Source organism: Trachinotus anak, unplaced genomic scaffold (genome assembly GCF_046630095.1).
Source record: "Trachinotus anak isolate AG129_WGS33_773 ecotype Australia unplaced genomic scaffold, CSIRO_AGI_Tana_v1 ptg000009l, whole genome shotgun sequence".
In the NCBI taxonomy this organism is placed as follows: Eukaryota; Metazoa; Chordata; class Actinopteri; order Carangiformes; family Carangidae; genus Trachinotus; species Trachinotus anak.
Genome location: NW_027273860.1, coordinates 22,874,089 through 22,888,640, shown reverse-complemented (window position 1 = coordinate 22,888,640; position 14,552 = coordinate 22,874,089).

Below are 14,552 nucleotides of genomic sequence, written 5' to 3'. Positions count from 1 at the left end.
TGTGAGTGAATAATGTTCAGTTGTGCGTTTTTGGTGAAGCTTTTGAGTTTTTGACGTCACAGATATCAAACAGTAATCTTAGGATACAGTCAGCTTAAAATGACTGAATGTGAGTGAATACTGTTCAGTTGTGCGTTTTTGGTGAAGCTTTTGAGTTTTTGACATCATAGATATCAAACAGTAATCTTAGGATAGAGTCAGCTTAAAATGACTGAATGTGAGTGAATACTGTTCAGTTGTGCGTTTTTGGTGAAGCTTTTGAGTTTTTGACGTCACAGATATCAAACAGTAATCTTAGGATACAGTCAGCTTAAAATGACTGAATGTGAGTGACTACTGTTCAGTTGTGCGTTTTTGGTGAAGCTTTTGAGTTTTTGACATCACAGATATCAAACAGTAATCTTAGGATACAGTCAGCTTAAAATGACTGAATGTGAGTGAATCCTGTTCAGTTGTGCGTTTTTGGTGAAGCTTTTGAGTTTTTGACGTCGGCAGATATCAAACATTAATCTTAGGATACAGTCAGCTTAAAATGACTCAGATGAGTGACTACTATTCAGTTGTGCGTTTTTGGTGAAGCTTTTGAGTTTTTGACGTCACAGATATCAAACAGTAATTTTAGGATACAGTCATCTTAAAATGACTCAGATGAGTGAATACTGTTCAGTTGTGCGTTTTTGGTGAAGCTTTTGAGTTTTTGACGTCACAGATATCAAACATTAATCTTAGGATACAGTCATCTTAAAATGACTCAGATGAGTGACTACTGTTCAGTTGTGCGTTTTTGGTGAAGCTTTTGAGTTTTTGACGTCGGCAGATATCAAACATTAATCTTAGGATACAGTCATCTTAAAATGACTCAGATGAGTGAATACTATTCAGTTGTGCGTTTTTGGTGAAGCTTTTGCGTTTTTGACGTCACAGATATCAAACAGTAATCTTAGGATACAGTCAGCTTAAAATGACTGAATGTGAGTGAATACTGTTCAGTTGTGCGTTTTTGGTGAAGCTTTTGAGTTTTTGACGTCACAGATATCAAACAGTAATCTTAGGATACAGTCAGCTTAAAATGACTGAATGTGAGTGAATCCTGTTCAGTTGTGCGTTTTTGGTGAAGCTTTTGAGTTTTTGACGTCACAGATATCAAACAGTAATCTTAGGATACAGTCAGCTTAAAATGACTGAATGTGAGTGAATACTGTTCAGTTGTGCGTTTTTGGTGAAGCTTTTGAGTTTTTGAAATCATAGATATCAAACAGTCTTAGGATAGAGTCAGCTTAAAATGACTGAATGTGAGTGAATACTGTTCAGTTGTGCGTTTTTGGTGAAGCTTTTGAGTTTTTGACGTCACAGATATCAAACAGTAATCTTAGGATACAGTCAGCTTAAAATGACTGAATGTGAGTGACTACTGTTCAGTTGTGCGTTTTTGGTGAAGCTTTTGAGTTTTTGACATCACAGACATCAAACAGTAATCTTAGGATACAGTCAGCTTAAAATGACTGAATGTGAGTGAATCCTGTTCAGTTGTGCGTTTTTGGTGAAGCTTTTGAGTTTTTGACGTCGGCAGATATCAAACATTAATCTTAGGATACAGTCAGCTTAAAATGACTCAGATGAGTGAATACTGTTCAGTTGTGCGTTTTTGGTGAAGCTTTTGAGTTTTTGACGTCACAGATATCAAACAGTAATTTTAGGATACAGTCATCTTAAAATGACTCAGATGAGTGAATACTGTTCAGTTGTGCGTTTTTGGTGAAGCTTTTGAGTTTTTGACGTCACAGATATCAAACATTAATCTTAGGATACAGTCATCTTAAAATGACTCAGATGAGTGACTACTGTTCAGTTGTGCGTTTTTGGTGAAGCTTTTGAGTTTTTGACGTCGGCAGATATCAAACATTAATCTTAGGATACAGTCATCTTAAAATGACTCAGATGAGTGAATACTATTCAGTTGTGCGTTTTTGGTGAAGCTTTTGCGTTTTTGACGTCACAGATATCAAACAGTAATCTTAGGATACAGTCAGCTTAAAATGACTGAATGTGAGTGAATACTGTTCAGTTGTGCGTTTTTGGTGAAGCTTTTGAGTTTTTGACGTCACAGATATCAAACAGTAATCTTAGGATACAGTCAGCTTAAAATGACTGAATGTGAGTGAATCCTGTTCAGTTGTGCGTTTTTGGTGAAGCTTTTGAGTTTTTGACGTCGGCAGATATCAAACAGTAATCTTAGGATACAGTCATCTTAAAATGACTCAGATGAGTGAATACTGTTCAGTTGTGCGTTTTTGGTGAAGCTTTTCAGTTTTTGACGTCGGCAGATATCAAACAGTAATCTTAGGATACAGTCATCTTAAAATGACTGAATGTGAGTGAATCCTGTTCAGTTGTGCGTTTTTGGTGAAGCTTTTGAGTTTTTGACGTCGGCAGATATCAAACATTAATCTTAGGATACAGTCATCTTAAAATGACTCAGATGAGTGAATACTATTCAGTTGTGCGTTTTTGGTGAAGCTTTTGCGTTTTTGACGTCACAGATATCAAACAGTAATCTTAGGATACAGTCAGCTTAAAATGACTGAATGTGAGTGAATACTGTTCAGTTGTGCGTTTTTGGTGAAGCTTTTGAGTTTTTGACGTCACAGATATCAAACAGTAATCTTAGGATACAGTCAGCTTAAAATGACTGAATGTGAGTGAATCCTGTTCAGTTGTGCGTTTTTGGTGAAGCTTTTGAGTTTTTGACGTCGGCAGATATCAAACAGTAATCTTAGGATACAGTCAGCTTAAAATGACTCAGATGAGTGAATACTGTTCAGTTGTGCGTTTTTGGTGAAGCTTTTGAGTTTTTGACGTCGGCAGATATCAAACAGTAATCTTAGGATACAGTCAGCTTAAAATGACTGAATGTGAGTGAATCCTGTTCAGTTGTGCGTTTTTGGTGAAGCTTTTGAGTTTTTGACGTCGGCAGATATCAAACATTAATCTTAGGATACAGTCAGCTTAAAATGACTCAGATGAGTGACTATTATTCAGTTGTGCGTTTTTGGTGAAGCTTTTGAGTTTTTGACGTCACAGATATCAAACAGTAATCTTAGGATACAGTCAGCTTAAAATGACTGAATGTGAGTGAATCCTGTTCAGTTGTGCGTTTTTGGTGAAGCTTTTGAGTTTTTGACATCATAGATATCAAACAGTAATCTTAGGATAGAGTCAGCTTAAAATGACTGAATGTGAGTGAATACTGTTCAGTTGTGCGTTTTTGGTGAAGCTTTTGAGTTTTTGACGTCACAGATATCAAACAGTAATCTTAGGATACAGTCAGCTTAAAATGACTGAATGTGAGTGACTACTGTTCAGTTGTGCGTTTTTGGTGAAGCTTTTGAGTTTTTGACATCACAGATATCAAACAGTAATCTTAGGATACAGTCAGCTTAAAATGACTGAATGTGAGTGAATCCTGTTCAGTTGTGCGTTTTTGGTGAAGCTTTTGAGTTTTTGACGTCGGCAGATATCAAACATTAATCTTAGGATACAGTCATCTTAAAATGACTCAGATGAGTGACTACTATTCAGTTGTGCGTTTTTGGTGAAGCTTTTGAGTTTTTGACGTCACAGATATCAAACAGTAATCTTAGGATACAGTCAGCTTAAAATGACTGAATGTGAGTGAATAATGTTCAGTTGTGCGTTTTTGGTGAAGCTTTTGAGTTTTTGACGTCACAGATATCCAACAGTAATCTTAGGATACAGTCAGCTTAAAATGACAGAATGTGAACGAATAATGTTCAGTTGTGCGTTTTTGGTGAAGCTTTTGAGTTTTTGACGTCACAGATATCAAACAGTAATCTTAGGATACAGTCAGCTTAAAATGACTCAGATGAGTGAATACTGTTCAGTTGTGCGTTTTTGGTGAAGCTTTTGAGTTTTTGACGTCGGCAGATATCAAACAGTAATCTTAGGATGCAGACATCTTAAAATGACTGAATGTGAGTGAATACTGTTCAGTTGTGCGTTTTTGGTGAAGCTTTTGAGTTTTTGACGTCGGCAGATATCAAACAGTAATCTTAGGATACAGTCAGCTTAAAATGACTCAGATGAGTGACTACTGTTCAGTTGTGCGTTTTTGGTGAAGCTTTTGAGTTTTTGACGTCGGCAGATATCAAACAGTAATCTTAGGATGCAGTCAGCTTAAAATGACTGAATGTGAGTGAATCCTGTTCAGTTGTGCGTTTTTGGTGAAGCTTTTGAGTTTTTGACGTCGGCAGATATCAAACATTAATCTTAGGATACAGTCATCTTAAAATGACTCAGATGAGTGACTACTATTCAGTTGTGCGTTTTTGGTGAAGCTTTTGAGTTTTTGACGTCACAGATATCAAACAGTAATCTTAGGATACAGTCATCTTAAAATGACTGAATGTGAGTGAATAATGTTCAGTTGTGCGTTTTTGGTGAAGCTTTTGAGTTTTTGACGTCACAGATATCCAACAGTAATCTTAGGATACAGTCAGCTTAAAATGACTGAATGTGAGTGAATACTGTTCAGTTGTGCGTTTTTGGTGAAGCTTTTGAGTTTTTGACATCATAGATATCAAACAGTAATCTTAGGATAGAGTCAGCTTAAAATGACTGAATGTGAGTGAATACTGTTCAGTTGTGCGTTTTTGGTGAAGCTTTTGAGTTTTTGACGTCACAGATATCAAACAGTAATCTTAGGATACAGTCAGCTTAAAATGACTGAATGTGAGTGAATCCTGTTCAGTTGTGCGTTTTTGGTGAAGCTTTTGAGTTTTTGACGTCGGCAGATATCAAACATTAATCTTAGGATACAGTCAGCTTAAAATGACTCAGATGAGTGAATACTGTTCAGTTGTGCGTTTTTGGTGAAGCTTTTGAGTTTTTGACGTCACAGATATCAAACAGTAATCTTAGGATACAGTCATCTTAAAATGACTCAGATGAGTCAATACTGTTCAGTTGTGCGTTTTTGGTGAAGCTTTTGAGTTTTTGACGTCACAGATATCAAACATTAATCTTAGGATACAGTCATCTTAAAATGACTCCGATGAGTGACTACTGTTCAGTTGTGCGTTTTTGGTGAAGCTTTTGAGTTTTTGACGTCGGCAGATATCAAACATTAATCTTAGGATACAGTCATCTTAAAATGACTTAGATGAGTGAATAATATTCAGTTGTGCGTTTTTGGTGAAGCTTTTGCGTTTTTGACGTCACAGATATCAAACAGTAATCTTAGGATACAGTCAGCTTAAAATGACTGAATGTGAGTGAATACTGTTCAGTTGTGCGTTTTTGGTGAAGCTTTTGAGTTTTTGACGTCACAGATATCAAACAGTAATCTTAGGATACAGTCAGCTTAAAATGACTGAATGTGAGTGAATCCTGTTCAGTTGTGCGTTTTTGGTGAAGCTTTTGAGTTTTTGACGTCGGCAGATATCAAACATTAATCTTAGGATACAGTCATCTTAAAATGACTCAGATGAGTGACTACTATTCAGTTGTGCGTTTTTGGTGAAGCTTTTGAGTTTTTGACGTCACAGATATCAAACAGTAATCTTAGGATACAGTCATCTTAAAATGACTGAATGTGAGTGAATAATGTTCAGTTGTGCGTTTTTGGTGAAGCTTTTGAGTTTTTGACGTCACAGATATCCAACAGTAATCTTAGGATACAGTCAGCTTAAAATGACTGAATGTGAGTGAATACTGTTCAGTTGTGCGTTTTTGGTGAAGCTTTTGAGTTTTTGACGTCACAGATATCAAACAGTAATCTTAGGATACAGTCATCTTAAAATGACTCAGATGAGTGACTACTATTCAGTTGTGCGTTTTTGGTGAAGCTTTTGAGTTTTTGACGTCACAGATATCAAACAGTAATCTTAGGATACAGTCATCTTAAAATGACTGAATGTGAGTGAATAATGTTCAGTTGTGCGTTTTTGGTGAAGCTTTTGAGTTTTTGACGTCACAGATATCCAACAGTAATCTTAGGATACAGTCAGCTTAAAATGACAGAATGTGAACGAATAATGTTCAGTTGTGCGTTTTTGGTGAAGCTTTTGAGTTTTTGACGTCACAGATATCAAACAGTAATCTTAGGATACAGTCAGCTTAAAATGACTCAGATGAGTGACTACTGTTCAGTTGTGCGTTTTTGGTGAAGCTTTTGAGTTTTTGACGTCGGCAGATATCAAACAGTAATCTTAGGATGCAGACATCTTAAAATGACTGAATGTGAGTGAATACTGTTCAGTTGTGCGTTTTTGGTGAAGCTTTTGAGTTTTTGACGTCGGCAGATATCAAACAGTAATCTTAGGATACAGTCAGCTTAAAATGACTCAGATGAGTGACTACTGTTCAGTTGTGCGTTTTTGGTGAAGCTTTTGAGTTTTTGACGTCGGCAGATATCAAACAGTAATCTTAGGATGCAGACATCTTAAAATGACTGAATGTGAGTGAATCCTGTTCAGTTGTGCGTTTTTGGTGAAGCTTTTGAGTTTTTGACGTCGGCAGATATCAAACATTAATCTTAGGATACAGTCAGCTTAAAATGACTCAGATGAGTGACTATTATTCAGTTGTGCGTTTTTGGTGAAGCTTTTGAGTTTTTGACGTCACAGATATCAAACAGTAATCTTAGGATACAGTCAGCTTAAAATGACTGAATGTGAGTGAATCCTGTTCAGTTGTGCGTTTTTGGTGAAGCTTTTGAGTTTTTGACGTCGGCAGATATCAAACAGTAATCTTAGGATACAGTCAGCTTAAAATGACTGAATGTGAGTGACTACTGTTCAGTTGTGCGTTTTTGGTGAAGCTTTTGAGTTTTTGACGTCACAGATATCAAACAGTAATCTTAGGATACAGTCAGCTTAAAATGACTGAATGTGAGTGACTACTGTTCAGTTGTGCGTTTTTGGTGAAGCTTTTGAGTTTTTGACGTCACAGATATCAAACAGTAATCTTAGGATACAGTCAGCTTAAAATGACTGAATGTGAGTGAATCCTGTTCAGTTGTGCGTTTTTGGTGAAGCTTTTGAGTTTTTGACGTCGGCAGATATCAAACATTAATCTTAGGATACAGTCAGCTTAAAATGACTCAGATGAGTGAATACTGTTCAGTTGTGCGTTTTTGGTGAAGCTTTTGAGTTTTTGACGTCACAGATATCAAACAGTAATCTTAGGATACAGTCATCTTAAAATGACTTAGATGAGTGAATACTGTTCAGTTGTGCGTTTTTGGTGAAGCTTTTGAGTTTTTGACGTCACAGATATCAAACATTAATCTTAGGATACAGTCATCTTAAAATGACTGAATGTGAGTGAATACTGTTCAGTTGTGCGTTTTTGGTGAAGCTTTTGAGTTTTTGACGTCGGCAGATATCAAACATTAATCTTAGGATACAGTCATCTTAAAATGACTCAGATGAGTGAATACTGTTCAGTTGTGCGTTTTTGGTGAAGCTTTTGAGTTTTTGACGTCACAGATATCAAACAGTAATCTTAGGATACAGTCATCTTAAAATGACTCAGATGAGTGAATACTGTTCAGTTGTGCGTTTTTGGTGAAGCTTTTGAGTTTTTGACGTCACAGATATCAAACATTAATCTTAGGATACAGTCATCTTAAAATGACTGAATGTGAGTGAATACTGTTCAGTTGTGCGTTTTTGGTGAAGCTTTTGAGTTTTTGACGTCGGCAGATATCAAACATTAATCTTAGGATACAGTCATCTTAAAATGACTCAGATGAGTGAATACTATTCAGTTGTGCGTTTTTGGTGAAGCTTTTGAGTTTTTGACGTCGGCAGATATCAAACAGTAATCTTAGGATACAGTCAGCTTAAAATGACTGAATGTGAGTGAATACTATTCAGTTGTGCGTTTTTGGTGAAGCTTTTGAGTTTTTGACGTCGGCAGATATCAAACAGTAATCTTAGGATACAGTCAGCTTAAAATGACTCAGATGAGTGAATACTATTCAGTTGTGCGTTTTTGGTGAAGCTTTTGAGTTTTTGACGTCGGCAGATATCAAACAGTAATCTTAGGATACAGTCAGCTTAAAATGACTCAGATGAGTGACTATTATTCAGTTGTGCGTTTTTGGTGAAGCTTTTGAGTTTTTGATGTCGGCAGATATCAAACAGTAATCTTAGGATACAGTCAGCTTAAAATGACTCAGATGAGTGACTATTATTCAGTTGTGCGTTTTTGGTGAAGCTTTTGAGTTTTTGACGTCACAGATATCAAACAGTAATCTTAGGATACAGTCAGCTTAAAATGACTGAATGTGAATGAATACTGTTCAGTTGTGCGTTTTTGGTGAAGCTTTTGAGTTTTTGACGTCGGCAGATATCAAACAGTAATCTTAGGATACAGTCAGCTTAAAATGACTCAGATGAGTGAATACTGTTCAGTTGTGCGTTTTTGGTGAAGCTTTTGAGTTTTTGACGTCACAGATTTCAAACATTAATCTTAGGATACAGTCATCTTAAAATGGCTCAGATGAGTGAATACTGTTCAGTTGTGCGTTTTTGGTGAAGCTTTTGAGTTTTTGACGTCGGCAGATATCAAACAGTAATCTTAGGATACAGTCAGCTTAAAATGACTCAGATGAGTGAATACTTTTCAGTTGTGCGTTTTTGGTGAAGCTTTTGAGTTTTTGACGTCGGCAGATATCAAACAGTAATCTTAGGATACAGTCAGCTTAAAATGACTGAATGTGAATGAATACTGTTCAGTTGTGCGTTTTTGGTGAAGCTTTTGAGTTTTTGACATCACAGATATCAAACAGTAATCTTAGGATACAGTCAGCTTAAAATGACTGAATGTGAGTGACTACTGTTCAGTTGTGCGTTTTTGGTGAAGCTTTTGAGTTTTTGACGTCACAGATATCAAACAGTAATCTTAGGATACAGTCAGCTTAAAATGACTGAATGTGAGTGAATCCTGTTCAGTTGTGCGTTTTTGGTGAAGCTTTTGAGTTTTTGACGTCGGCAGATATCAAACATTAATCTTAGGATACAGTCAGCTTAAAATGACTCAGATGAGTGAATACTGTTCAGTTGTGCGTTTTTGGTGAAGCTTTTGAGTTTTTGACGTCACAGATATCAAACAGTAATCTTAGGATACAGTCATCTTAAAATGACTTAGATGAGTGAATACTGTTCAGTTGTGCGTTTTTGGTGAAGCTTTTGAGTTTTTGACGTCACAGATATCAAACATTAATCTTAGGATACAGTCAGCTTAAAATGACTGAATGTGAGTGAATACTGTTCAGTTGTGCGTTTTTGGTGAAGCTTTTGAGTTTTTGACGTCGGCAGATATCAAACATTAATCTTAGGATACAGTCATCTTAAAATGACTCAGATGAGTGAATACTGTTCAGTTGTGCGTTTTTGGTGAAGCTTTTGAGTTTTTGACGTCACAGATATCAAACAGTAATCTTAGGATACAGTCATCTTAAAATGACTCAGATGAGTGAATACTGTTCAGTTGTGCGTTTTTGGTGAAGCTTTTGAGTTTTTGACGTCACAGATATCAAACATTAATCTTAGGATACAGTCATCTTAAAATGACTGAATGTGAGTGAATACTGTTCAGTTGTGCGTTTTTGGTGAAGCTTTTGAGTTTTTGACGTCGGCAGATATCAAACATTAATCTTAGGATACAGTCATCTTAAAATGACTCAGATGAGTGAATACTATTCAGTTGTGCGTTTTTGGTGAAGCTTTTGAGTTTTTGACGTCGGCAGATATCAAACAGTAATCTTAGGATACAGTCAGCTTAAAATGACTGAATGTGAGTGAATACTATTCAGTTGTGCGTTTTTGGTGAAGCTTTTGAGTTTTTGACGTCGGCAGATATCAAACAGTAATCTTAGGATACAGTCAGCTTAAAATGACTCAGATGAGTGAATACTATTCAGTTGTGCGTTTTTGGTGAAGCTTTTGAGTTTTTGACGTCGGCAGATATCAAACAGTAATCTTAGGATACAGTCAGCTTAAAATGACTCAGATGAGTGACTATTATTCAGTTGTGCGTTTTTGGTGAAGCTTTTGAGTTTTTGATGTCGGCAGATATCAAACAGTAATCTTAGGATACAGTCAGCTTAAAATGACTCAGATGAGTGACTATTATTCAGTTGTGCGTTTTTGGTGAAGCTTTTGAGTTTTTGACGTCACAGATATCAAACAGTAATCTTAGGATACAGTCAGCTTAAAATGACTGAATGTGAATGAATACTGTTCAGTTGTGCGTTTTTGGTGAAGCTTTTGAGTTTTTGACGTCGGCAGATATCAAACAGTAATCTTAGGATACAGTCAGCTTAAAATGACTGAATGTGAGTGAATACTGTTCAGTTGTGCGTTTTTGGTGAAGCTTTTGAGTTTTTGACGTCGGCAGATATCAAACATTAATCTTAGGATACAGTCAGCTTAAAATGACTCAGATGAGTGAATACTGTTCATTGTGCGTTTTTGGTGAAGCTTTTGAGTTTTTGACATCACAGATATCAAACAGTAATCTTAGGATACAGTCAGCTTAAAATGACTGAATGTGAGTGAATACTGTTCAGTTGTGCGTTTTTGGTGAAGCTTTTGAGTTTTTGACGTCGGCAGATATCAAACAGTAATCTTAGGATACAGTCAGCTTAAAATGACTCAGATGAGTGACTATTATTCAGTTGTGCGTTTTTGGTGAAGCTTTTGAGTTTTTGACGTCGGCAGATATCAAACAGTAATCTTAGGATACAGTCAGCTTAAAATGACTGAATGTGAATGAAGACTGTTCAGTTGTGCGTTTTTGGTGAAGCTTTTGAGTTTTTGACGTCACAGATATCAAACAGTAATCTTAGGATACAGTCATCTTAAAATGACTTAGATGAGTGAATACTGTTCAGTTGTGCGTTTTTGGTGAAGCTTTTGAGTTTTTGACGTCACAGATATCAAACATTAATCTTAGGATACAGTCATCTTAAAATGACTGAATGTGAGTGAATACTGTTCAGTTGTGCGTTTTTGGTGAAGCTTTTGAGTTTTTGACGTCGGCAGATATCAAACATTAATCTTAGGATACAGTCATCTTAAAATGACTCAGATGAGTGAATACTGTTCAGTTGTGCGTTTTTGGTGAAGCTTTTGAGTTTTTGACGTCACAGATATCAAACAGTAATCTTAGGATACAGTCATCTTAAAATGACTCAGATGAGTGAATACTGTTCAGTTGTGCGTTTTTGGTGAAGCTTTTGAGTTTTTGACGTCACAGATATCAAACATTAATCTTAGGATACAGTCATCTTAAAATGACTGAATGTGAGTGAATACTGTTCAGTTGTGCGTTTTTGGTGAAGCTTTTGAGTTTTTGACGTCGGCAGATATCAAACATTAATCTTAGGATACAGTCATCTTAAAATGACTCAGATGAGTGAATACTATTCAGTTGTGCGTTTTTGGTGAAGCTTTTGAGTTTTTGACGTCGGCAGATATCAAACAGTAATCTTAGGATACAGTCAGCTTAAAATGACTGAATGTGAGTGAATACTATTCAGTTGTGCGTTTTTGGTGAAGCTTTTGAGTTTTTGACGTCGGCAGATATCAAACAGTAATCTTAGGATACAGTCAGCTTAAAATGACTCAGATGAGTGAATACTATTCAGTTGTGCGTTTTTGGTGAAGCTTTTGAGTTTTTGACGTCGGCAGATATCAAACAGTAATCTTAGGATACAGTCAGCTTAAAATGACTCAGATGAGTGACTATTATTCAGTTGTGCGTTTTTGGTGAAGCTTTTGAGTTTTTGATGTCGGCAGATATCAAACAGTAATCTTAGGATACAGTCAGCTTAAAATGACTCAGATGAGTGACTATTATTCAGTTGTGCGTTTTTGGTGAAGCTTTTGAGTTTTTGACGTCACAGATATCAAACAGTAATCTTAGGATACAGTCAGCTTAAAATGACTGAATGTGAATGAATACTGTTCAGTTGTGCGTTTTTGGTGAAGCTTTTGAGTTTTTGACGTCGGCAGATATCAAACAGTAATCTTAGGATACAGTCAGCTTAAAATGACTGAATGTGAGTGAATACTGTTCAGTTGTGCGTTTTTGGTGAAGCTTTTGAGTTTTTGACGTCGGCAGATATCAAACATTAATCTTAGGATACAGTCAGCTTAAAATGACTCAGATGAGTGAATACTGTTCATTGTGCGTTTTTGGTGAAGCTTTTGAGTTTTTGACATCACAGATATCAAACAGTAATCTTAGGATACAGTCAGCTTAAAATGACTGAATGTGAGTGAATACTGTTCAGTTGTGCGTTTTTGGTGAAGCTTTTGAGTTTTTGACGTCGGCAGATATCAAACAGTAATCTTAGGATACAGTCAGCTTAAAATGACTCAGATGAGTGACTATTATTCAGTTGTGCGTTTTTGGTGAAGCTTTTGAGTTTTTGACGTCGGCAGATATCAAACAGTAATCTTAGGATACAGTCAGCTTAAAATGACTGAATGTGAATGAATACTGTTCAGTTGTGCGTTTTTGGTGAAGCTTTTGAGTTTTTGACGTCACAGATATCAAACAGTAATCTTAGGATACAGTCAGCTTAAAATGACTGAATGTGAGTGAATACTGTTCAGTTGTGCGTTTTTGGTGAAGCTTTTGAGTTTTTGACGTCGGCAGATATCAAACAGTAATCTTAGGATACAGTCAGCTTAAAATGACTGAATGTGAATGAATACTGTTCAGTTGTGCGTTTTTGGTGAAGCTTTTGAGTTTTTGACGTCACAGATATCAAACAGTAATCTTAGGATACAGTCAGCTTAAAATGACTGAATGTGAATGAATACTGTTCAGTTGTGCGTTTTTGGTGAAGCTTTTGAGTTTTTGACGTCGGCAGATATCAAACAGTAATCTTAGGATACAGTCAGCTTAAAATGACTGAATGTGAGTGAATACTGTTCAGTTGTGCGTTTTTGGTGAAGCTTTTGAGTTTTTGACGTCGGCAGATATCAAACATTAATCTTAGGATACAGTCAGCTTAAAATGACTCAGATGAGTGAATACTGTTCATTGTGCGTTTTTGGTGAAGCTTTTGAGTTTTTGACATCACAGATATCAAACAGTAATCTTAGGATACAGTCAGCTTAAAATGACTGAATGTGAGTGAATACTGTTCAGTTGTGCGTTTTTGGTGAAGCTTTTGAGTTTTTGACGTCGGCAGATATCAAACAGTAATCTTAGGATACAGTCAGCTTAAAATGACTCAGATGAGTGACTATTATTCAGTTGTGCGTTTTTGGTGAAGCTTTTGAGTTTTTGACGTCGGCAGATATCAAACAGTAATCTTAGGATACAGTCAGCTTAAAATGACTGAATGTGAATGAATACTGTTCAGTTGTGCGTTTTTGGTGAAGCTTTTGAGTTTTTGACGTCACAGATATCAAACAGTAATCTTAGGATACAGTCAGCTTAAAATGACTGAATGTGAGTGAATACTGTTCAGTTGTGCGTTTTTGGTGAAGCTTTTGAGTTTTTGACGTCGGCAGATATCAAACAGTAATCTTAGGATACAGTCAGCTTAAAATGACTGAATGTGAATGAATACTGTTCAGTTGTGCGTTTTTGGTGAAGCTTTTGAGTTTTTGACGTCACAGATATCAAACAGTAATCTTAGGATACAGTCAGCTTAAAATGACTGAATGTGAATGAATACTGTTCAGTTGTGCGTTTTTGGTGAAGCTTTTGAGTTTTTGACATCACAGATATCAAACAGTAATCTTAGGATACAGTCAGCTTAAAATGACTGAATGTGAGTGAATACTGTTCAGTTGTGCGTTTTTGGTGAAGCTTTTGAGTTTTTGACGTCACAGATATCAAACATTCTTAGGATACAGTCATCTTAAAATGACTCAGATGAGTGAATACTGTTCAGTTGTGCGTTTTTGGTGAAGCTTTTGAGTTTTTGACGTCACAGATATCAAACAGTAATCTTAGGATACAGTCATCTTAAAATGACTGAATGTGAGTGACTACTGTTCAGTTGTGCGTTTTTGGTGAAGCTTTTGAGTTTTTGACGTCACAGATATCAAACATTAATCTTAGGATACAGTCATCTTAAAATGACTCAGATGAGTGACTCCTGTTCAGTTGTGCGTTTTTGGTGAAGCTTTTGAGTTTTTGACGTCACAGATATCAAACAGTAATCTTAGGATACAGTCATCTTAAAATGACTGAATGTGAGTGAATACTGTTCAGTTGTGCGTTTTTGGTGAAGCTTTTGAGTTTTTGACGTCGGCAGATATCAAACATTAATCTTAGGATACAGTCATCTTAAAATGACTCAGATGAGTGAATACTGTTCAGTTGTGCGTTTTTGGTGAAGCTTTTGAGTTTTTGACGTCGGCAGATATCAAACAGTAATCTTAGGATGCAGACATCTTAAAATGACTGAATGTGAGTGAATACTGTTCAGTTGTGCGTTTTTGGGGAAGCTTTTGAGTTTTTGACGTCACAGATATCAAACAGTAATCTTAGGATAC